General features: G+C 38.7%; 1 protein-coding gene and 1 long non-coding RNA gene across 15 annotated transcripts in view; both read left to right on the top strand.

Moving 5' to 3' along the window:
• LOC121109568 overlaps nt 1–10,217 on the top strand; it is a 30,234-nt gene extending 20,017 nt beyond the window's left edge. Inside the window, exon 4 of the long non-coding RNA XR_005856953.1 lies at nt 136–10,217. This is a non-coding gene — a long non-coding RNA (uncharacterized LOC121109568). The remainder of the gene's footprint in view (nt 1–135) is intronic.
• Nucleotides 1–25,412, top strand: part of TSNARE1 (t-SNARE domain containing 1) — a 483,485-nt gene that overhangs the window by 376,767 nt on the left and 81,306 nt on the right. The gene's annotated exons all lie outside the window — the stretch shown is intronic.

The following is a 25,412-nucleotide window of genomic DNA, read 5'->3' as shown; positions in this document are numbered from 1 at the left end:
TATAAGATCAAATTAGAGCAGACAGATTTCTCATTACAAATACCTTGTTTTATCTCATGTCTGGTAACTAATAGAAAAGAATGTTTAAGTTATATTCATCCTGGAAGAAAGAGAAAACTTTCTGTTCTTGTTCAGGAGCCCACTTGGATATTTGAACTCTATTTTGGACGCTGGAAACTCATTTTCAGTTGATGAAAGGTGCCACCTATGTTCTGCACATCTTGGGAAAAGCTCTTTACCACTGCCTGAATATTTACATTGCCAATTGAAGCTACAACTTCTCTGATTCATCATGTTTGTTCTCTAATTGTATCGTAATCTCTCTGGGGGATGTGTGATTAGATGACACATTGTGTAGAAAGAAATGGTGAAGTCAGTTTAGAATTAGTTAACATACAAATCTAAAATCAAACAAGATCTGAGTAGGTTTTTTTTTTTTTGCTTTTTTTTTTTTTTTTTCTGGAAGAAGGATAACATTAGTAATGGAATTTTAGTTCTTCCTGTTTTAGTCTAATCAGGCCTCAAGAAGTTCATGGTAAACTATGATCGTGTCTAAGTCAGTTGAAATGCCGACCTGCACAGGCACCAGTCAATATTTTATCCAGGCAATATCTCCTGTTTGAAGAAGATTTCCCCACTGACTGATTGCTTCCCTATTGAGGAGGGAAAGAACACTCCATGAAATTCAGTCCCCCAGGTTGTCATAACATCGTTTGAATTTCAGGATTTGCCTTTTGAAGGTGGGATCAAAATACCTGCTCCTTTGATATCTTGAGAATTGGCCTAGAGCTGGGCAGAAAACAGTGGTATTATAAACTGCAAGTAAGAAACATGGGAAATGCTAGCTAGGGCCAGTGCTCCATCTTTTAAAGGATACATTCTCTGAGCTTTGTTTGGGATTCAGGAACAAAAGGCTTTTATTATTGGAAGGCTTACGTAACTTTAGCATTCCTTCTGAGGAAGTGGCTGCATTCTATAGTGTGTGCTATGCAGAGGTACTTGAGCAAATTTGGGCAAGAGGAGAAGTACAGCATTTTCTCTGATGCAAGAGAGCTCACTCACCTTTGTACCTCTGCATCAAACCACTCTTTTCTGAAGAACAATTTCACATGATTTAGAAGTATCTGAATGAGTCCAAGTCAGTGGGGTTCAGTCTGTAATGTCAATAGAGAATCAGAGACAAAAAGAGAATTCTTAAGACACCGTAACAAAACAACATAAATATCTCCTTCTATCTGTGTCCTTCTCTCACTTGTCCATGATCTGTACTGATGCATGTCTTCATATCCTGTTTTGTTTTCCTACTTGAGCAACACTCTCCCAGAAACAATCAACCATTTTTTTTTTCCTTGCTTGGAGGGAAGAATTTAGCCTCAGCTGTTTTAGTTAAAGGGAAAAAGATTTTGCAGAATCCTTACTAAAGATTTTTGTCCTTTTCCGAGACAAAGAACAAAGAAGTTTTTGCTAGAATTTCTTTTGCTCACAGATCAACCTAGTCTTTTTCTCCTTGTTTTGGTTTGTTTTCTTAACAAGAAGAGTTCTGTTATTAATTTTCCATCACATCTATTTGCAGAATTATTCCACTTTTCATGCACTTCAATGTCTTAAGCACTAACCAAATTCCTTGCTGATCTATGTATGTGAGATGACTGCGTAAAGAAAAGAAGAAATGTAATAACTATTGAGTGGAATGTTTCCAGCCTTTAATCTGGCATTGATTTAAGCCTCACTTTGAAAATGGAACTGAAGAAATGTAAATGAATTTGCTTACATAAATATCACTTTTTATTAAAAGTGATAAGCTAGGTCTGGGAAAAACATTTTATGTAATTCTTCTTTTGCGAGCACTGGAACAGGCTGCCCAAGGCAGTGAGCAAAGCCCCACACTTCTGGAGCTCAAGAAGCTTTTGGACAACTCTCAGACATCAGTTTGGATTTTGGGTGGTCCTATATGGAGCCATGAGTTGGACTCATTGATCTTTGTGGATCTCTTCCAACTCAATATGTTCTGTGATTCTTTGATTCTTTGTTAATTCTTGCCTGGGTAGGCATGACAGTTTGTAAGTGACAGAATCATAGAAAGGTTAATGTTGGAAGATCTTAGCAGCTTGTAATGAGTAACAGCAGAAAACTTTGCAAGACCTTGGTTGACACCAGGTTGAACATGAGTCAGCAATGTGTCGCTGCTGCTAAGTAGGCTGGTGGTATTCTTGGCTATATTAGCAAAGTATTGCCAGCAGGTCAGAAGAGATATCCTTTTCAACTACTCAGCATTGGTGGGGCTGCAGTTTGAGTCCTGTGTCCAGTCCCGGGTTCTCCAGTACAAGAGAAACCTGGACATACTGGAGAGTTTCCAGTGAATGGCCACCAAGATGATGAAGGCACTGGAGCATCTTTGCTTTGAGGAGAGACTGAGAAATTGAGGACTGCTCTGCCTGGAGAAGAGGAGGCTCAAGGTGATCTCATCAATGCTCATAAATACCTGAATGGAGGTGCAAAAAAGACAGAGCTGCATTCTTTACAGTGGTGCCCAGTGCCAGGGCAAGGGGAAACAGGCACGAACTGGAACCCAGGAGATTGCCTCTGACCTTCGGAAAGCACTTCTGTGCTGTGTGGGTGACAGAGCACTGGCACGGGTTGCCCATGGAAGTTGTGGGGTCTCCTCCCTGGAGAGAAGGCAGCCTGAACGTGGTCCTGGTCACCCTGCTTTGGGTGTCCCTGCTTGAGCAGAGGTTGGACCCAAAGGTCCCTGCCAACCTCAGCCATTTTGTGGTTCTCTGAACCTGTGAAAACAAGTGGGAATATAATGAGGGACAGAGACATGCTTCCCACCTCAACTTTGAGACCTGCCATGCCCTGGCTGAGAGGGGTCTACAGTGCCTGGATCCACACCCTGGCATGGTTTGATGACTTCCATCCATACTGAGGAATGGTGAAGTCCTCTCAGTTTTCCTTTACATTAGGCTGACCTTTCTCACTCTGCTTTTTCCACCTGTTTCATTGTAAGTGCTTCAGCAACTATGTTTTAATAATGGAATGAATGTATTTGTTCAGTGTCTGCTGTTCCAGACCCCCTTTTCCTGGCCTATAAGTACTACCATAAGCATGATTAACAATATTTATTATAAGTACACATTATATTATGCATTTTATGAGGTTTCTACAAATCCATGGTCTTTAAAACAAGCATTTCCACTAAAATTCCACGTAGGACAAAATAATGTGAGAATTAGTAGACTGCAGCACCAAAAAAAGAGGGTTTTATTTTTCAATAACACTTTATTTTCTACAGATAGAGTCACAAGAGATATTTTTTTTATTTGGCTACAACTGCTCTCACTGTAATTTTCCACTCATCTGTCTTCTGAGAGGTGATACATGGTTTGTGTGTAGAAAAGTCACAACCCTCACCACCAGGTTTGCAGCTGTTTCTGAGATGGAAACCAAAGGCTTTTAATTGAAATATAATTTCATGCTGAAATTGTTCTCTGGAAACTGTAGGTCAAAATCACATGGTGGTATGTTATCTATTTCTGTGTAATCTCTTCTTACATACATCCAGTTTCTAAGCCAGATTGAAAAATATTTACTTGTATGATAACATTCAAGAGTTTTTAGATAAGGAAATCAAGCTGATGTATGTAAAAATCAGTAAGTGCTTTGATATATTATCATGTGGAAAGTTAGTACTTATTTTGGAAAAGCTAGTGATTACAGGAGAAACTTAAAAGTGGGTAAGGCACTGATTTAGGGAGAGGTGATAAGATATGATCAGTAACTGCTGGATTTGAAGCTGGTAGTACTAGCTGGGACTAATCTTATTTAATATTTTCATATTATGTCATTTTACATTGCCGCACAGTGAGGAGATATTGGGAATTCTGATGAAGATCAAGGTATCACTGAGGAAGAATAGTTTCATCCATGTTAGTGAAGCAGCAAATACATTTCCTAACAGAAAGTACCAGGTTACTGACTTAAGGACTGATACTTTCCACTGCAAAACAGTACTTCATCAGTTGAAAGCAAGAAAGTGTGCGTACCATGATAAGAATATATTATTAATCAGCAGAATCATGAAAACTCATATATGGCCATAAGGTGTGGCAGGCAAAGTTTTTCTAGCTCTAAGGAGGGAGCATTGCCATTACCATCTCACCATGAGGATATTAGTGTATCATATAACATTCTGTGTTGCAGAAGTTCAGGTAAGAGCAGTGCTTAGCAGAGGTACCAAAAGGATGAGAAGACTGGGGAGATGTCACCTGAAGGCTAGCATATCAAATATATATGGCACCATACCGTAGAAGAATAAAGGCTGGGAGAAACTATGTATCCCTAAGAACAATAATATCATAAGATCAAACAGGTATAACTTATCTACAAATGAATGTAAGCTAAACTTGGATAGGGACTATCTAGGGGAAACTATCTGTCTGTGGTTCAGTTGAAGCTGATTAGCTTGTCATCAGGGATTAAAATGTGGTTGCTGGCAGTATCAGAACAGGGCACCTAAATAAATGAAGTTCTAAATAAACATTAGGAACAAACACACTTGGAAAGAAGTGTCTCAGTCTCCTGTCTCATATGCATAACTCTGCTTGGCTCTTGAAGGATGTGATTCGGTGGGCATGTTGGTGATGGGTTGATGGTTGCTTTTCCAACCAGGTGGTCTTTTCCAACCTTAATGATTCTACAATTCTGTGATGCTATTCTGCTACTGTGACAGTATAACTCATATTGGTTTAGAGGTACCTGAGACCATTTGTTGGATTCTTTCTTAAAAGTTTCACTCCTCTATGTATTTGAAGTAACATTGTCTAATGATGTTAAGTACAGTAAGATAGCCAACTAGTAGGATCACGCACCACAGTTCCCTTCAGGAAGGGGTGATTGCTCCCAATAATTCAGGCCGGTGCCGTCTGCCTAATATTTTACTTTGAAATGTTCACAGCTACTGAGAATTTTCAATCTGTTCCACCACCAGCTGTTCTCAAACCAGCCTAGAGAAAACATAGCTCACACATAGTGGGCTTTAGGTTATGTTAGGTTTGTTTCTTTGTGTGATAAAGAAGAGGTACTTTTAGTAAGAGAATCTAACATCTTTTTGTTCTTTGTATAATTTATTACTTTAAACATTCAACTTACTTTCAACACTGTCATATCTGAGTCTTTAGTGTTTAGCAGAGTTATCTCTGTGTATTTTCCAGACTTTCATATAATCTGATTAATTGGGATTTCGGTGCATTTTACCTGTGCATTTATGTCCCATGGATAATACTTAAAGGAAGGCCATTTATTTTATTTAACAATGCAATTACAAAGGTATCTTGTTTACTACATTAGTGTCCACATCCACATCAGACTTGTCTTCAAGAGAATATCATTTGTCTCATTCAGGACCTGTAACTTCATACCTCAGTAATTCTGTACTATCACATAAGTAACATTACTGGGATCTCTATTACATGGAGACACCAGGTGACTTAGGGAAATTTAATACCCTGGCATTTTCAGCTGCAAAGCACTTGGTCCTTTTATTAATCAAGGCTCCAGAGCCTTATCTGCCTCCTGATTAAAGATTTCAGCAAAAGGGAATAGTGCAAGTTTTAAGTACAGTATTTTTAATTAGAGGCGAATTCAGGATATCACTTTGCATTACTTCTTCAGTAGGTATAATTAAAGAGCTGATCTGTAAAGAGCTCACTTGAAAAAAAAAAAATACTATTTTTTAAATCCTAGCAGCCTGCTCTTAGAAAATGAACCAGAAGAAATAGGACATAAAATCTCCCCCTTGGAAATGTTCATGGGAAACGTCTTGTGGTCACTGTTGTCACCTGAAGACTGAACATCTTTAAGAAAGTCAGGTTCAGTCACACTATGCAGTATAGAAAGGTTCACTCACACTATCTTCAAGTATGATAGAAATATTTGGAGAATCACTCTGATTTAAGGAGTTTATGAATTCCTGTTAAGAACCGGAGGATTTGCTGTACTTAACATTTACCAACTAGATACGATATGTTTAGTTTAAATTAAGTTACCTAGGCAATAAATGGAGAGAGAAAGAGTCCTCCAGTTAGAGATTAATCCCATTCTGAGATAAGTGTTTGAGACTGGTTACTGATACAAATTATGCAATGCACCACACATGGCAGCTAGGCTCCCCAAAGGCATTTGAGGCGGCAGAGAAAGAAAAGTCTGTATAACCAAAAAGGTTAAGTGACTGAATGCTTTAGAAGCTCAGTAAAGAAATATGTTTCATCTGCAATCAGAAGCCTCTCTGGCTTGCATGTTTAATAATTTCTGCAGTTTTCTTCGGACTGGAGCTTCCCAGAGATATTTCTCCTGTTGTCATTCATTGGTTTATTCCAGTCGCACTCTTCAAAGATGAAGCATATTTATTTTGTGTGGTGTCCACGTTGATAAGGACATCATCATGATGCACAATCTATGAAGAAAGGGTGTATGATACAGAACTTGGATGGAAAATTTCTCGAATGTTGTATAGATTTTAGCTGAGTTAATTTATTTAAATATTATGAGTCCATTATCATGGGAAGCATCTGCTCCAAAATAATGTTATTTTGCTAATATGCTTACTCTTCCTTCCTGCAAATTTATTTTCTGTTACCTGCATGGTGCTGACTGGCTTGAACTTGAGTTTTAGGAACCATCACGGGAGTTTTGAGTCCTACCCAGTATATAACTGCAATAGTCTTCTATGGCTAGAGGAAATACTAGTTCAGTATAGCCTTGCAGTCAGGTTAGAGCAGCTGAAAAAGCTGTCACATCTCACCTTCCAATTAACACTTTTAAGATGAGATACTATAAATGAACATGTTGGTGTTCCAACTGTGAGTTTGTTCCAGCACCAGGGACAGCACCAGAGGCAGCATTCTAGCTGAGGAAGCTTGAGTAGGACCCAGGACACAGTAAACCCCCTGATTTGTGAGAAGAACATGTCAGATTACAGTATAGCTATTCCTTAATGGATGCTCACAGGATACCTGAGATGTCTGAAGGCGCAGACATGGAGAATACCAGAGCAACTCAGTTGGATATATTCTGGATGTAAGTAAATGAACAGCATTGAAATACTGTAAACCAGGGAAAGCTTGCTTGGGAATAAGCCACAACTATCACTCTTTGCAGTGAGCATTAGCAGTAAAATGAAAGCACACATGAGCTTCAAAGAAAGGTATTCTGTTGCTTAGAGCCAAGCTCAAGCTGTGGTTCTGAAATTTGTATTTTGAACTCCTAGCACCATGTTTTAAGGCTGCTGTAATGCAATGCAATATACTGGTTGACTAAAGATATGCACTTGTTAAAAACTGGCTGGATTGACTTCATCATGACAAACTATATGACAGCTAGGTGTTGTCTCCCTGTCATTTTATCTTTCTGCTGAAGTGGATATTAAGATAGCATGGACTCCATTTTACAGAATCACTTGACAGAAATATGATGACATTCAGACTTGGCTGGTGATCCACTAGTTCATATCTGCTCTTGAGGTGTGTGAGATCACAGTCTGACTTTCTCTTCCTCATCAATAGCAAAAAGGGGCTATATAGGAAGGCTAAAGGGTACACAAGGTTACTGCAGATATGAGTGAAAAACCAACCTAATTACATCAAACACTCATGCTGCTGGCAGTTGCTGAGGCTCAGGTACTGAATTTCTTTGGGAGAATTGTCCCTACAGGTGTGGAAAATAATAATTTAAATCCTATAATCTTTATTATAATTTTATTTTATTTTTCAGTGGAAATAGTTAAATGACTAAAATGAACCTCAATGAACCTCAACAATCCAGCTAAGAAAAAAGGTAAAGGAAAGAACATTACCTTACCAGGACAAGTGGCTCCATAGGCAACCATTCCCTTTCAGTTTACTAAAATTATTTTAAGCGAAACAGAATGAAACCTGCAGGAAATAAAATGTGGATAAGAATGCACTGAGAAAGTACAGTATTGGATCAAGAAACGTATCACATTTGGTTGATTTTTTTTAGGGTTTCTGCATAGGGTTTTTCTATTTATGGATTTGAAGACTTGATTTTCTTCATACAGTTTCAATGTTGGTGGAGCACAGTAACAGGGAAAGCACATGATGATATATCCCTAATACCACTTCCCAGCACTTAATGCTTCCTAGCTCAGGCACTTTCTTAAGCAGAGATATTATCTGTGTGCTTAATGCTCTGTGGTGGATTTATATATATATATATATGTGTGTGTACGTTTTCCTCTGTAATTTTGTGATTTTTCTTCTCACATTTTGTATTCAGTCATTTTGCATCTACTGTCTTCCACAGTAATGATGTCCACAATCTAGTTTCAGGCAGAAAGAGGAAAAAGAAATATTTCCTTGTATTTAGACTTGCCATGTGATACTTGCATATGATGGTCCACAATTCCCATATCAGTGATCATCTATTAAGGGAAAAACAAATAAACAAAATAAAAGCAACAACAAAATAAAATGAATACACTAATAAATTTAAAAAATACAAGAAAATAACACTTTATGTAAAAGGAATATAGAAAGGAGCAAATCTGGAGGTATAGATAGTATTAAAGTGAGCTGGCCTTCATCCCAGCTTGTGAAGCTGAGGCACTAGAAGAGGAGTAGCAAAGGGTGGCATGCTATAGTATTTCTGTCTGTGGACCATTGATAAAGATGTTTTCGTAACACATAGTTTCCTGCCCAAAGGTATATGTCTGAATTTTGCACTGTGTACTTACTGGATAACATGTTCCATCTGGTTATCCCAGTGCTGTTGCATAAATGAGACTAGACCCTAGGTGCTTCAAATGTTTGCTCATGATATAAAGGTAGAAGGCAATAACAGTGCAGGAAGGGAGGGAGAAAGAAATAAGTGATCCTGAGGACAAGAAAGGAGGAAATGTAATATTCGATGTTAAACAGTTGAGAATGAGTATTAAAGAAAATGATCCTACTATCGTATAATTTAGCCCATATTATCAGAGACAGCAAGAGGGATATGAGCCAAGGATTAGGATGCCAAGGAGCTGAGTTCCAATCTTGGCTCTGCAAATGACTTGCTGTATGCCCTTAGGTAAATTCTCTACCTTCTCTCTTACAGCTTCTCTTTCTGTATTAACAGGATAATAATATTTAGATGAGCTTTGCATGGACTAATTAGTTAATGATTATAAAGTGCTTGAATATGTAAAGTGCAATGGAAGTGCTAAGGATTATGATCATCTTGGAAATAATGAGGAATGTTTATTAGTTAGTTATTGTGATTATTTCTTTTAAACCTCTTTATTGCTAAGTGTATAAGAGGCTGTCATCCATTAAGTGGCTTTTACAAAGGGATTTAAAAGGGAGAGGGTGGAGGCATTGCTTGGAGGCACAGATAGAGTTTTAACAGAAAGTTTCAAGAGTGCAATCGTACCAGTTCTCACCTGAATGTGAAAGATGGGAGGGGGAGTATAGAGTAGAGAACAGGGGACTGCAGCATTTGTAGCCTCTAATCAGTGTTATGCCTCTTCTGCTCTGTGTGATCTTGTACTGCCCATTTGTTGGGTAAAAGTGCTTTGGAAGTGCTCACTGAGATCACATAGTCACTAAAACCGTTCTTTGATTCTGTGATTCTCGTCCAACTATCTGCTCTAAGTAGGGTCAGACAGAGCATGTTGTTCTCCAGGTGGAGTATGAATATTTTCAAGTCTGGAGACTCTACAACCTGTCTGGGTAACCTGTTCTCCTGTTTGATCACCTTCACAAAACAGTAGTAAGAACCAAGATGCTATTTCTTGTGTTTAAATGGAATTTCTTGCATTTCAATTTGTGCCCTTTGCTTCTTGTCCTGGGCATTGTGTGCCACTGAGAAAATACCTGTGTCCATCTTCTTTTCCTACTTCCCTTAGGTATTTATACACATATATGAGATTCCTTAGAGGCTTCTCTTCTCCAGACTGAGCAACGCCAGCTCTGTCAGCCTCTCATTTAGTGAAACAGTCCACTCCCTCAATGAACTTAGTGGACCTATTCCAGTATGTTCATCCCCACCTTGTCCGAGGGTGACCAGCACTGGACAAAGAGCTCCACATGTGTCTCATCAAGGCTCAGTAAAAAGAAAGGATCACCTCCCTTGATCAGCTAGCAATGCTTATATTCTTAGAATCATAGAATCATTAGAGTTGGAAGGGACCCTTAATGGTCATTTAGTCCAATTCCTCTGCACTGAACAGGAACACCTGCAGCTAGATCAGGTTGCTCAGAGCCTCATCCAGCCTGACCTTGAATATCTCCAGGAAAATTCCTCTGACTATTGGTGATAGGTGGATGGTTGGACTGGGTGATCCTGTGGGTCTTTTCCAACCTTGGTGATTCTACGGTTCTGTGGTGATTCTATGATTTTTACTGCAAATCCACATGGCTTGCTCATGTACAACTGCTGTCTAGCAGGATCCCCATGTGCTTCTCTGCAAAACAGCTTTGCAGCTAGTCAGCCCCCAGCCCATACTGGTGTATAGAGCTCTGCAAGTGCTAGGCTGTAGACCAAATACACATAAACATTGAACAGTGAATACAAGGGTCTCTCTGTTTTCAATATTGTTTCACTCCTAATTTGTATTTGGTTAGCTTTTTTATTGCTGTTGTCTTCCACGAGCCTGTTAGCTGAAGGATCGCATTGTGTAGGACTGATGATACTTGAGTTAGCTGACAGCACTGCGCTGAGGTTTATTCTCACCAGCTCAGAATGTCTGCAGTGCTTTCCACAGCACGGTGTAGACATGTTCTACATTTTCTCTAACATCCTAATCCTTCTAAAGTGTTTTGCTTTCAAAGCCCATAAAAGTATGTTAATACTTAACCTGTTAAAAGCTCTGCTTATCTTCCTGCCCTCCTACTGTCCCAAATAGGAAATTGCTGACAAGACTCAGGATGAGATAAACCGGCTCATGAGGGTGAGAAGAAGGAAGGAGACTTAAGCTGACAGTCTTGATCTCCTCCTGCCATCCTTTTTCCTACAGGCAGCTCTTCAGAGCTCCAGTACAAGCTGCATGTGGAACAACTTAACGCGACAGTGTTTGCACTGCTATATCCCTCCCATGAGCTTCTTAAGGAGGCAACTGGATTTACTTCCATTTCTCTGAACTTCTCTCCTGCCACTGCAGCCCAGCCCTCTGCACACCCTGTCAAATAGTGATGGTGTGATCTACAGATGGCTTCTGAGAGGGAGACTAAGCTTATAAGTGCCTTAAAATTTCACATGGAAATGGGTTTTCCATTGTAATAAGAGCTGACGGTACCTTTTTTATAATCAAAATGCAAACTTCCTTCCACTGCTCACTGCTCAGGAGCACAATTGAGAGTGACAGAATTCATTACACAATACAGACAGATGGAGGACTTTAAAAAGAACCATACATCAAGAGCGGAGGTCTGTGAGTATGTAGATAGTGGGCAAAAAAGCTTAAAAACTTCAATCCCCTCCATACTGCTGAAAATTACCAATCTTCTTATCTTGGCAAAACCTTATTATGCAAATAGTTGTCAAGTGGAACACTCAAATTGGCAAAATTACTTTATTGTAGCACTTTTTACCCTCCTTCCAAGAAAAGTCTGTTTTGCTCCTATGATAAGTAAATGATTGATTACTCTTTCTGTTTCAGAATAGCAGAGAGTGGAAAATGATGTAGTAATACCATCAGTCAAACAGACTCCATTTAAACAGAGGAATGTTCCCATTTTTAGAAAGAAGCATGCCACTTTAAAATGGCCCAGTCAGTATCTCTTCCTTTCTCTTGCTTAACAGTTCTGGAGGCATGAAGGCATGCGAGTAGACTGAGATTTTTAAGACACAAAATGATTCCTTTGTTTTACTTGCACCTTCACTTGTTCTTTTCAAATAAAATATGGAACTCAATGGCACTTTTGCTGTTTAAAGTATCACAGAATCACAGAATCATTGAGGTTGGAAAAGACCTCTAAGATCATCAGTTCCGACCATCAGTCCATCATCACTATGCCCACTGAACTGTGTCCCCCATTGCCACATCTGCACACTTCTTGAACACCTCCAGGGACAGTGAATCCACCACTTCCTTAGGCAGCCTGTTCCAAAGCCTCATCACTCTCTCAGACTAATTTTTTTTTCCTAATATCCAACCTGAAGTAAGCAAGACTTCAGATTTTTCTTTCTCTCAATATTTTTTCTGTGTTGCAGCATAGAATAGTTAAGTCTTTCTGTTTTGTCTCAGTGATGAAATGTGTCCATTACCTCCATGAGAACAGCATTACTGCCTTTTCTTGACAAGGAAAGAACTGGAAATGGCTATAGAAGCAGAACTTCATACTGCCTCCCTTCAAAGGTGTTCAACCTGCTCTCCAGCACCAGTTGCGACTGACTGTTGAATTGTGTGCAAAATACTGTCGGGTACAACATGGTCAGAGTTCTTGGCACTGGCTTAGTAATGAATTATAAATGGCACCAGATAGGAAACAGATGTAACATCTTCCTAGAATGGTTATCCCATTATTAAAATGATCCTGCGAGCTTTTATTATGGGAAACAACAGTGCAAACAGTCATGCTATCACCACAGGTAGTCTTGATGTGATGTGAAGCCATCTACATCAGCAGATGGCATGAACAGGTCATACAAACACGAGCAGATTTCAACTGCCTTCCAGGGCTATAGGAATTCCTAGCAGCGGTGTTAGGAGTAATCTGGAGTGTGGATCACCAGTGAGTTTATAGCCAACAAACAGATGCCTTCTTCCCTCCAAGTGATTATTGAACAATGGCATAATAAATAAATATGTTTTTAAAGGCCTGTTTTCTATCCTTAGAGCTCCACTGAATTGTTGTAGGTCATGCTGAAATGAGTGTGAAAGAGATCACAGAGCAGGGAATGTAACAGCAACTGAAAAACATAGCCATGGGCTGGCATTACTGTAACTTTTTGGAAGGCAAGCAATGACCATTCATCTCCTGATATGGTTTCTCAGGAAGAGAAATTCAGGTTGCTTGTTAGCTTCTCAAGTTTTTTGCAAGTTGCCTTTGATGATCTTCTCATCCATTTTCCATCTTCCTTTTGTTTGTTTGTTTGTTTGTTTGCTTTGTTTTGTTTTGTTTTCCGTTTCACAATGTGACAAAAGTAGAAGAGTATCTACAGGCATTGTCTTGGCTGGACCAATTTGGCCAGTAGGTGTACTAACAGTTGCAGCAGAGTCCTTGTGGGTTGTTCTGGGGCTTGTGTTAGCTACATAGGCTCACTGAAAAAGATAGCATTCTCCCTGATCTGCTCTTTGCTCATCTAGTCTTAGGCCGCCAAACCTTGTCAATAAGCTTTTGATTCAGAGACACCGGTTGTCCTTTTCCTAACTAATTCCTATTTTGGTAGAGTGTGTCCTTGGTATTTTATGTGCATTCACTTTTCCGTCTTTTTATCAAGATCGCTCTCCATCAGCTTTGAGAGCAGTGAAGATCTTATAGCTGTGTAGATTATATCTACACTTCAGTGTCTGAGCAGTACTTCTGAGTACAGTGTGCTTGGCATTTGCACCATATTCAGATGCTTTTTAACTGTTTGTGGTGAAGAACTGTAGCGAGCTGGCTAGGCATCCCCCAGCTCAACAGGACAGGGGAGAAAGCAAGAAGAAAAAGCTCTTGGGTTGAGAGAAAGATGAGATTGCTTACCAATCACCACCATGGGTAAAACAGACTTGATTTGAGGAAAATTCATTAAGCTTATTGCAAATTACAAGAAAGTTGGATGGTGTTAAAGACTAAAGTATCTCCTCCTCAACCCATTCTTCCTGGCCCCAGTTCGCTTCACCTCCAGTGTCCTCTAACGTTTTTGTTGCTTATTGGCAAACCAGTGTACTTGTAGATAGCTACAGTTAAGTGAAATGAATCCAGTCTGAAACTCAGGCCTTCTCTTTCTAAGAACTGCCTGCATGCAGAGCGTTCCTCACTATGCCATGAGGTCCTGTCCCTCAACCACTCAGACTCAAACTTTCCTGAAACAACCTGTAACTTCCATGTGGAGTCATAATGTTGGAGTCCTGTAGGGCAGTGAATACACAAACATTTCCACCCCATTGTGGTGCAGGGATATACTGGGGTCATGGAAGTACTGGAGAACATGGAAGTACTCTAGAATTCACTATTTTAAACCTAACTACAGAGTATACCATTTAAGCCTCACAGGCAGACCTTTCTGCACAGCCCCCTCTATCCATCCCACTTGCCCCTCATGGATCTCTTGAGACTGGAAAGAACTCTCTGTTTCTCTCTATGTTAGCCCAACATAGAATCATAGTTTAAGTTGAAAAGGACTTTTGAAGGTCATGTAGTACAAATCCCCTGCAATGAAGAGGGACATCTACAACTAGATCAAGTTGTTCAGACATCCTTGTCCAGATCCCATGCCTGCCTTGCAGCATACACACACACATGGAAGAGAACATGTATACACCGAGGTATAAGATTTAAGGAGAAAATAAAAGAAGATAAGACAGGCAGTGGTATTCTTCTGCAGGGATCAGCCAGACAAGACTGGCCCTATTTTATATGCAACTGTCCCTTTTAGTACCCTTTTTTACTTATCTTCCCTCTTGTTTCTTCTCTTCTTTTCCCCTGCACACCCACATGTGTTTGCTGGGCTCTGCAGTTTCCTATTGTGGGGCCCCTTTTTTCACATCTGCAAGGTTCCTCCTTCCTGGAAGTGTGGCCTGTAGCCAACTAGGAGGTTTGTTTCTTGTGATTTTCTCCCACTTTAGAAGAATTCCATCAAATAAACTTTCCTATGCTGGCAGAAACTTTCCTACATTCTCACTTGTTCTTATAAATCAGTATAACTCACAACACTTAGTTCCCATCATTGCCTCCTTTCTAACTATCCCTTATTACCTTGAAAAAAGTTACCTTTGTGGAGCAGACATGTTCCCAACTTCTACATACCCTATGTAGGCTATGCCTACAAAGAAAATAATGTAGCATTATCTTCCCTGACTGGAGAACTAATAAATGCTTTGTGTAACTCGAATTCCTCAATAAAGTGGTTGTGTTGTTTACACATTGCCATTGTTTTATCATCTTTTTTTCAGTGCAACTCATCCTTTTGTCTTTTTTTTTTTTTTTTTAAATGATGGTGTTTTTAATCCACTTAGGAAATATTGTGTTGTAGACAGCACCACTTTAGAAATAAATACACTTCACATGGATCTATCTAAATTGCATGTTTCTGGAGTATTTTATCTGAAGTATAGCCTAAATATAACTAAACAGTTTTATCTCAGATTCCATATTTTATGAGTATATTTACGTAGAATACAGTTATACAGTTCTGATAAGTCCCTTTGGCAGCTTATATTCAAGACAAGTACAAAATCTAGGCAATACACATTCCTTCTCTTTCTCACAGGCTTACACATCTGATGCTTGAAATACTCCTGCTTTCCTTTTGTTGACTTCAAATGGTGAAGCTTCACAGAATTTTGTATGTAGCATTGATAATGCATCAATTTTCGTAAGTAATTAGATGACCTGTCTGATTACTTATGAACCTGCCCAATTACTTGCCCATGGAGTCTCATAACTGTGTTTTTAAAAGCATTATTCCATTAAGGTATCCAGACATAACTAGCAAAGCAGGCCCAGAAATGATGCCATTTGTTCCAGTGGTTAATCAACCTCAAAAACATTGCACCTTGTTTCTAATTAGAAAGTAACTGATGTCTGCTCCTCAATGACACGCGCCTCGGAAGGCTTTTCCACAAAGTTAAATTTGACTTTTTTTTCAGTCCATGGAAATAACTGTACAGATTAAACATACTCTGTTTACTTCTCATACTCCTCTTGCCTTTCTTTGTACAAGTATGCAAGATCAACATTCATTCGGCACTTTGGAGCTTCCTCCGTATCTCAGCGTTTATTAGCATTTATTAACACACCAGTGGGCCAGGTCTGCTTGGCTGTCTCTTTCAGAACCCTTGGGAAAATGCTTTCCAGACTTGCAGATAAAAGAGCATAAAAGTTGTTTGAAATCCTTCTATCTTCCTAACACAATCCATCAAGGCATATAAGCACAACATCCTTCATTACCAAAACACACAATAGAAGCATTTTTTGAATGGCTTTGTATTTTTGTGTTTTTAATAGCAGTGTTCTCTTTCCACTTCAATTGGACTGTGACATTGCTGAAGTTCTTTTCTTTTCTTTTCTCTAGCAAATCCCCCAAACTCAGTTCTTTAGCCTGCCTGGAACTGTTTCTACTGGTACATTAAGCTTCTCCTTGTCTATTTTTACTGTATTTACATTTTTAAGCTTCATCTCTTAATTGAGACATATTAACTGTCTGTCAGCCTCTGTCATCACTAAGGTTTGAGGATATATCAGCTTCTGGTGAGTCTTGGGTGTCCCTTGTGGGGAGTCAAGACTATAGATACAGCATTGGTGCTAACTTGAGAAGAGCTGTTGTTATCAATGTAGTGATACAGTCTGCTGGATATAAAACTAGAAGATAGCAGTGGACATTCATCCTCCATTCACAGTGTGACTCTTCACATTTTTAATTACTGCCTACACTTTATCAGTGAATCAGGGTGACGTTTTCACTAAAGGTCTTCATTTTTTGATTGCGAGATCAAGGCATGCTGGCCAGCTAATTGTCTGTTCTTTTAAGCTCTCCGACTTCTCTTTTTCATTTCCCTATTTATAATTTCTGTTGTCAATTTGGCCTAAAATTTTCTCATCTTTAGGAGATGCACGCATTTGAAGTACCAGTTATATATATAAGAAGTTAGTGATTAAGAATTTATTCTGTTTTTCATATTGAATGTAATCAAATCATGAACACTTATCCCTAGGAAACTACATCTTTTCAATCCAGTAAGTAATTCATCTCTATCCATCATAATCAGGCATAACAAAGTCACTTTATCTTGGATACACTAGCCTGATCTAAGAGGCAGCCACTACAATTTTGATGCATTATTAGTGGCTCCTCACGACTTCCATGTTTCACAAACTGAAATTTCTCATAACTGCTTTCAATTTTTGTTGTCTTTTTTGTTTTTAATTTTTTTTATTGCTTATGGATTAACTTCATTTTCTCTGATTTATTTTGGTAGTTATAAGAAATTCCCACGACAGTGTCTGCTGCTGGACTTTATATCCTTTAAACCCTTCCAGTATTTAAAAGAGGATTATAAACAGGAGGGGAATCAACTTTTTACAAGGGTAGATAGTGACAGGACAACCTCCCTCAAGTAGGGAAGGTTTAAATTAGGTGTTAGGGGGAAGTTCTTCACAGAGAGTGGTGAGGTGCTGGAACAGGCTGCCCAGAGAGGCTGTGGATGCTCCATCCCTGGCATTGTTCAAGACCAGGCTGGATGAGGCCTTGGGCAGCCTGGTTTAGTACCAGATCTGGAGGTTGGTGGCCCTACCTGTGGCAGTGGGGTTGGAGCTTGATGATCCTTGGGGTCCCTTCCAACCCAAGCCATTCTATGATTCTATGATTTATGTTAGGTCACCACTGCATATTCAAAATTCTGAATTATTCCACAATGATTACTCAGAAATACTTCTTCTATTCTGAATTGTTAATAATTCTTTAATAAGTAGCTGCATCTTTGACAAAAAGTTCTTACTGCCCCTCTCCCCATCCTTCTCACCTTCTTGGGCCTTTTTATTTAATAAAGTCCTTAGCATCAGAAGTGATTTGTTTTTGATCTTCTGAAAAGATTTTCATAATTTCAGTTAAGTACATTTATTCATATGTAAGAATTTCCAGTTTCCTTTGGTTTCCAGATATTTAGTAGAAGTATGCAAGTAAGCTGAAAGCATCTTGGTCATGTCATGGTCTTTGTCATGTCAGGTCCGTCAGTTCAGCACTGTAGAGTTAAACTTTGCAGCATGCTGCCTTCACACAACCTCTCCTTGCATTATAAGTATGGTTGGTGAGACAGTATTGAACTAGAAAAGATTATTCCTCCTCTTTATGCAATTTTACAAGTTAAAACCCAAAGCTGCAATGAAATTGAGGGTCCTACTCTGTAAGGCCATTGAGTCTCTGAAGTGTGTCCAGAGAAGAGCAACGAAGGGAGAGGTCTGGACAAGTCTTAAGGAGAACAGCTTAGAGAACTGGGATTGTTTAGTCTGGAGAAGAGGAGGCTCAGAGGAGACCTTATGGCACTCTGTAATTCCCTGGAAGGAGGTTCTACAGAGGTGGAAGTCAGTCGCCCAGGTAACAGAGAGGGAATGGCCTCAAGTTGTGCCAGGGGACGTTCAGGTTGGATACTAGGAAAAATTTCTTCTCAGAAAGTGGTAAGGTATTGGCACAGGCTGCCCAGGGAGGTGATGAAGTCCCCTCCCTGAAGGTTTTCGAGAAAGCTGCAGATGTGACACTAGGGGACGTGGTTTAGTGGGCATGATGCTGATGGGTTGACAGTTGAAGGTCTTTTCCAACCTTAATGATTCTGTGAGTCCATGAAAACTGCAAGGCTGAATTCTGACTTGCTAGGAAATCCCCAAAGGTGGCTCTTAATCTCCACCTGCCAGATGATGATTAAATCCATTGCCATCCTCTCCCTCAAGGCTATCCCTCACCTTCCAAGGAGAGGTCTCAGCATCTGTCAAATTTCAGTACTGCAGCTGTATACAACAAAAATATGTATGTACGCTGGGCAAATACACAGCAGTATGCATTTGTATATGTTCTGGTATTAGACCTCTGACATAACCTTTCACTGACATGACTCTGTCATCTGTCACAGTGCACTCCTGAACTCAATCCTGCCTTCTTGTTTTTAGGTCTTCACTCATCTTAGACAAAATCCAGTTAAGAACAGTACCAGCATCTGTGTTGGTTGCCCTGGTACGATGAAGGGCTGAATAGGCTACAGGCTCAGAATATCTTTTGTCCAACAGGTAGTTCTTTTGCACTGCAATTCCAAACTAGGGTAGGAGACAGCAGATAAGTTGAAATACTACCTATATAGTATTTGTTAAAATACTATATTGTATTTTCTTTTCCTTCTGGAAGACGTGGATTTTCTGGTGCCTTCACATCTGTCTGCTAACCAAGGACTTCTATACTCTTAAAAAAATAGTCTGGTGACTGGAATCTTCCACTGCAAGGAAAAGTAAAGGAAAAGATAAAAAGCTCTATAAAAAAGGGAAAACTCTTTTTTTTTAAACATACGCTTTATTCTCTTTCACCACTGCACCCACATGTTCATTTATTGATTCACAGCAGTTATAAGATGACAATCAAGAGACCTACACCCAAGCCCAGCTAATGAGACCAACAGAAAAACTCATTACAGAAAGACGGTACTTCCTTTAGTTCCATCACCTTGAACACATCAGCCTGATGTGTCTAAAAAGGCTGCAACTATAGCAGGTTTTACAGGCTAAGCATGTAGGGTGTGAATTTGAGTAGACCTCCAAAGCTATTCCTGCTCACTTCAGGAAATACAAAATGCAACATCCCTACCCACCTCTCCTTCTTATGAGCTGTTGTTACAGCAGAAGCTTAGAAAGAACAGCCTAATTCTGTCTTTTCAAGACAAAGTAACATCTAGGTACTAGCAATTTGTAAATCTGAGACATTCACATTTTCTTAAAGAATAAGCCACATCAGGTAGTATTTCTGCTAATCATCCAAGGAGAGGCACCTTGATATTTTTCTGCAATTTTCTACATCAAGTATCTGAGGACTTTGTAATCTGTTATTAATGATAATGTGCTGTGAGGGATTAAGCTACAAGTGCAGACAATTATAAAAACAAATATTCCACTGTCATGCTGTTACCTTTGTGAAACAAACAAATAATGAAAAATCTCCCCCTTGCACCCCAAACTGTTAATAAAATTTCAGCTCAATTAAACAGGTGGAGAAAAGATACATTTTTGTTTTTGTTTTTGTTTTGTTTGTTTGTTTTGTTCTTGAAAATATCATCTGCATGTCTTTCCACAATGATAAAATAACAACATTCACCTGCCTGCCATATGGACCATTTCTGAGCCTTATTTAAACAAAAAAATGAAAACAGTTCCAAGATCTCTGCATGAAAAGAATGAGAGAAAATAAAACAAAATCTAGCAAGGAACAAGGTGTATGGATTATTGCCCAGAATGGCACTGGAGTCAGAGCTCAAACTTCCTTAGATATTCCTTTTTTTCTACTTCTTGTCTCCAGTGAAAGTTCTAAGGTGGCAACCCCACCACTGACATGTTCTTTAAGCTCCTTGAAGCATGGTAGACCAAAAGTTAGTAGACAGCTGAAAGCCAAGAGTGTTCCAAGCCCTTATGACCCATTGAACATGTTTTACATTCACCCACCATAAGCTTTGCTCTGGCATTGATGGAAGAGAATTCTACAGTTCATGTGATACGTGCAATTTAACTAGCCTATTGGCTTAGTCTTTTCCTCATATTTTTAAATATATTTACTAACTTAAGAAGGATGCTGGAGTGAGACCCTGGAGAAGTAAATGCTTAGTTGAAAAACAAAGTCCGTAGTGCAGAAATTTTGGCCTGCAAAGCCAATTTTTGCTTCCATTTGCATTTTATTTCTTATTATCATTATTTATTTAAGTCTGGAGATAGGAGGGTAGTCCAATATTCATGGTCAGTTAAGCCTTTGGCCTCCTTACTGCTAAAATTTTGTAACAGCTTTGTCTTATAAACATCTGACTTGCTCTGGAGTACTTCAGTTTTGGCTGTTTTCCTTGTTTTCTGACCAAACCTTTTAGACAAAGTTTATGACACTTAGATTGTTTAGCATCACTTGTGTATGTTCTTCTGGTGTTCCAAACTGAAATCAGTGGCACAGAACCAGTGACAATGAAAACATTTCACAAGTTTGATCTAATGTCTTTTATAGTTCTTTGCTTGATTGAGAAGCAAAAGACATGACTTAATCGTTCTGCTTTGTGACATATTTCCTGGTTACAGAATTTATCCTTAAATGGATCCAGAAGGGAAACTTTGTGTTATGGAACTTTGTATTGTAGTGCCCATACGTAAAAGATTTTCAAGCAGAAATTGTTTTACAATAGTGTACGAGGCAAAATCTTCAGAAAATTTCAGTATTAGCTGAATGGCACTGAAAATCTTCACAGTACAAAAACTTAATCAGTACCAAAAACAACAACGACAACAAAAAAACAGAACTAAGACAACAGTTTTGCAGTGTCTCAAAGAGGTATTATAAGAGCCATGAAGTCTCTGAAACTGTCATGCACTGTGATGCTGGAAATACTTTAGCCAGATATAGATCTTACCTTAACAGGAGAGTGAAAAATGAATTATTCTATCATGTTACAGCCTACTACAGGATTTTCCTTAAACCTGTAACCTACTGAGCCTTCTGGTGGGGCAGCAGTTTTCGTGGGTAACAGGTTATTGCATTTCCCTATAGCACAGAAGCATTCTCTGAGATCCTTGGACTGAAAACCAGGTTATTTGGTGAGCAGGAGAATGAGTAGCATCTTGCTTGATGCCAGCTGTGCCACTCTAAATTTCTATTTTCCTAAACTTGCTTCCCTTTGCTTATACTGGAAAAGCATGATGTTTCTAGAAGCCACACTATTTGGGAACAGGTTTGCAGTTTTACCAGTTGACTGCTGCCAAACCAAATGACTGGATATCTTCTCTTCAAGGCATCAATAGGAACGTGACTACATTAGGGATTTCTGTTCCTCTCTCAAATATGATTAAATCTGTGGAATTTTGGAACTCTTGGGAGCAAGGAAAGAAGCTGACAAACAAAAAACCCATTTTCTTGTAAATTACAGAGCTAATGACAGGGCACATCAGTCCTACTTTAAGAGGATCTGGTTAGAAGGGAAAAAAAAGATTTTAAAAACACACAGATTCAGATTCAATTTTTATCTGTTGGAAATAATCACAGAGAACACCAGAAAAGCACAGGATGTTTTTAATGTACATTTGTAGAGCAGCGTTTTGCCTATTTATTATGGGACTCTGTGGTTGTAGAACTCATCTATGCCCTGAATTTAATAAAGCATCATTACAAAATTTAGTGGAATCATGGATCAATAAAAAAATAACAACAAAAGCAATTTACTGACATTCTCAGTTTCTTTTTAAGTAACAACTCCCTGCTGTATGTCTGGACTCAATTTGGATCAGAGACACTGAATATAATAAAACTCTTTGTTTAGTTCTTTTTGCCTGTCGCTCAGTTTAGGTTGGATTCCAGAAAGGATTCCTCTAGTTTCTAATAGACCGTGCTGTTCTGCATCTAAACCAAGAGGGATATTTGAAAAGTGAAAACTTCACAAGTAAATAAGACTAAGGAGGTAACCAGGTCTTGGCCATAAGTATATAAAAAGTTGAAGATCAGAAGCTTAACATGTGTTGCTCGTTTGTATCTACAGTGGGTTTCTTCTAATCCATTTACAACAAAGGATTCTTCTGCCTATTCAGGTTTCTCTCTTGCAGAAAAAAAATACGTCTTCAAATTGTGAATTTGTGTTCCACTGTTTGAGTACCGAATATTCCAGTCTTCTGTTCAGCGTTTTGCTAAAAAACAGGGACCCAAATTCATCACCCACGGTGTTCAATTTTCCCTTGGAAATTTGCTTCTGTTCACTCTGTCCTTCTAGTGCTGGCAGTTAAGCAAGCATCATATTCCTTAAAAAAAATTTTCTCCGTCTTGCTATCAAATTAGCGTTGCCATTTCTGATATAAATTTTTAGAACTCTGTAAAGAATATCCTAAAATTGTACTTTAATTTTAAATATCTATGTATATTTTCCCCCTTGGGAAATAATTATACAGTCTAATAGATCTTGATGTTAAGGTTTTTTCTTTACTCAAATTTAAATTGCCTTTTTTTTTTTTCCCCCCCAGAAGCATAATGTATTCCTGCTACTCCTTATGGAACACTCAAAATTATTTTCATCTTACACTTTAATTTTTTTTCTCCACTTTCCCACAACAGTTTTATCTTTTTTTTTTTCAAGTTATTAATACATAAAACTTGCCTTCGTAAGTTCCTTGACATTTTTGCAGAAATTCTGGCAACAGATTGAATAAATTATATTATCAGATGTTAACGAAAGTAATGGCCTATTATGAATGAAGAAAAGCAAATAACACTGGATCAAGCTTGGCATTTCAGTTCTTGCAATATATGAACTGTTGTGTTATTGAATCTTTTGCCACTGTAGCAATAGCCAAACAATAATTGTATGCCTGAAGGCTGCAATAGAACATGCATCTCCCTCTGACCTTTTGTAGCATTATTTCAATAGGAATGGCTGCTTCATTCTGCAGACCACTTTTTCTCTCTGTGCACATGCAAGAGTCAGTGAATATCACTGCCAACACTTCATGGTAGCAAATTTTGGGTCTCAAGATGCAGTTAGAATATGGGTTTAGAATAATCTCTAGGAATGAAACCAGCCTTGCTGTTCAGCAGGCCTACAGCAATCACCAACTTTTTCAAGCATCACCACACCATCAGCTGTCAGCACATGCCATCCAATAAAGTCATCCATGATTAATTATTCTTAAATGACAGCAGCATATTGAAACAAGCTGATAGCTGCTGACAGTGGAAATCCAATTAACCTGAATTACTATCTTGATTGTGGCTCAATTAATGTCAGCTGTGCCACATCAGAAGTGAAGGCTTGGCTAATATAATTGTTTAATTAATTTACTGCAGAGATTAGTTGATGTGGGACTGCCCTTATGCTGACTTCTTTCCTTGTTTTCTTCTTCTTTTTTTTTTTTTTTTTTTTTTTTCCTACTGAAAGAAAGAGAAAGAGGAAGCAGCTTGCTGTCTGCAGCTTTTTGCTGAGGTGGATAAATGAAGTTCTGTCTTTAAATGAGGTTTGAAAGATCACAGAGGGAATAGCAGAGCAGTTAAACTTCTGTTAAGAATATGTTATTGCCCATTGCTTTAGTGAGTTTTGCTGTGCCCTGTAGCTGAGAAGTAAGGGGGGGTGGCAAGGGCTTCTCTTTGATGTGTTCAAACTCTGAAACATGATGTTACTATTACAAATGATTTTTCTGCCTTTTAAAGTACTGTAGCGAACAACAGGAAGTCTGTTAATGAGAGATGGATTTATTTATCTTCAGAAATAGAAAGTTGAGTCAGAGGTGACTGGAAGTTTTGTTGTTCGTGATGTAGTGTCTGCCTGGTGTCTTGAGATTAGTTTATACTCTCACAGCGCTTGTGCAAAGGCAGACTTTATTGGCAGATAATTAGAGTAAGAAGAAGAAACGTGTTATGAGCAATTTTAGGAATGACTCACTAAAGAAAAGGGTTTGCTGGTGGTTCTTCCAGTTGAAGCACGTTACAATGGCTGTTACGGTCTTTGCCATATCCATTTAAATTCATTTAGTTCTTTGCTGGTCAGTTTTCAACAACCATAACACATTTAAAAGAAACGTCCTTTCATTCATAATGAGGAACACAAAAAACAGAGAACTGCCTCAAAACAATTCTAGGCCTAAGGATTACACTGAACTACTAACTAATATGTTGGAGTCTGTGAAGTAGATCAAGAGAAAACTTTCCTTCATCTGTGCCAGAAACTTAAAAATATTCTTAAAAGATGCAGCCAGACTCAGACTGATCACCATATAAGAGGATTAGAGTGAAAAAAGGAGCTCTAATGACTTAAAGGAGCTAGCATTAGAAAGTCGAACTCAGTGAATTAATATGTTAAGCATTCCAGCTTTGACATGCAGAAAATACACACGCAGCCATACCACATAGCTATATAAATATATATATTTTATTTCCACGGGGAGCTCAACTATTTAAGCTCTTGTCATAGATAGCAGAGAGTTAAAAACTTTGATCTACAGTGTGGAGATAAAAAAAAAAAGAAAATAAAAGAAAAAAAGCTGGGCCACTTAATAATTTCAGAGATTCCCTTCATATATCCAGAGTGTTCAAAAATATCTGGTTTCATAAATGCCAACCTTGAAAAATTCCATAAGTGGGGACTTCTCTGGAGATTGCTGCCTTTGAATTGTTCTCCAAATACCACCAGCACATAATCTCCCATGGAGGTTTCAGTTGAGGTGGAAGTTCTCAGAACTACTTTGAAAACTTTCTCAGAGCTTCAGACTAGTCATTCAGTTCAGTTTTTGGGATTATGGCTTGGGAGGATTTACAGATAAGCCTTTCCCTGAAAACTGATTAATATCCTCATCTTCTCAGCAGCTTGGTACATCTGCCTGGCGTAATATTGACAATAATATGTCACAACAAACTGAACTATATAAAAAAGTTTTGTACTTACCATGGTATAGTGGTTTATTAGTTTTTGTCTAAAGATCAGAGAATCATACAATCATAGAATGGCTTGCGTTGGAAGGGATCTCAAAGATAACCTAGTTCCAACGCCCCTGCCATTGGCTGGGGATCCAACC

The sequence above is a fragment of the Gallus gallus genome, chromosome 2 (genome assembly GCF_016699485.2).
Source record: "Gallus gallus isolate bGalGal1 chromosome 2, bGalGal1.mat.broiler.GRCg7b, whole genome shotgun sequence".
NCBI lineage: Eukaryota > Metazoa > Chordata > Aves > Galliformes > Phasianidae > Gallus > Gallus gallus.
This window is presented reverse-complemented; position numbering and strand designations above follow the sequence as displayed.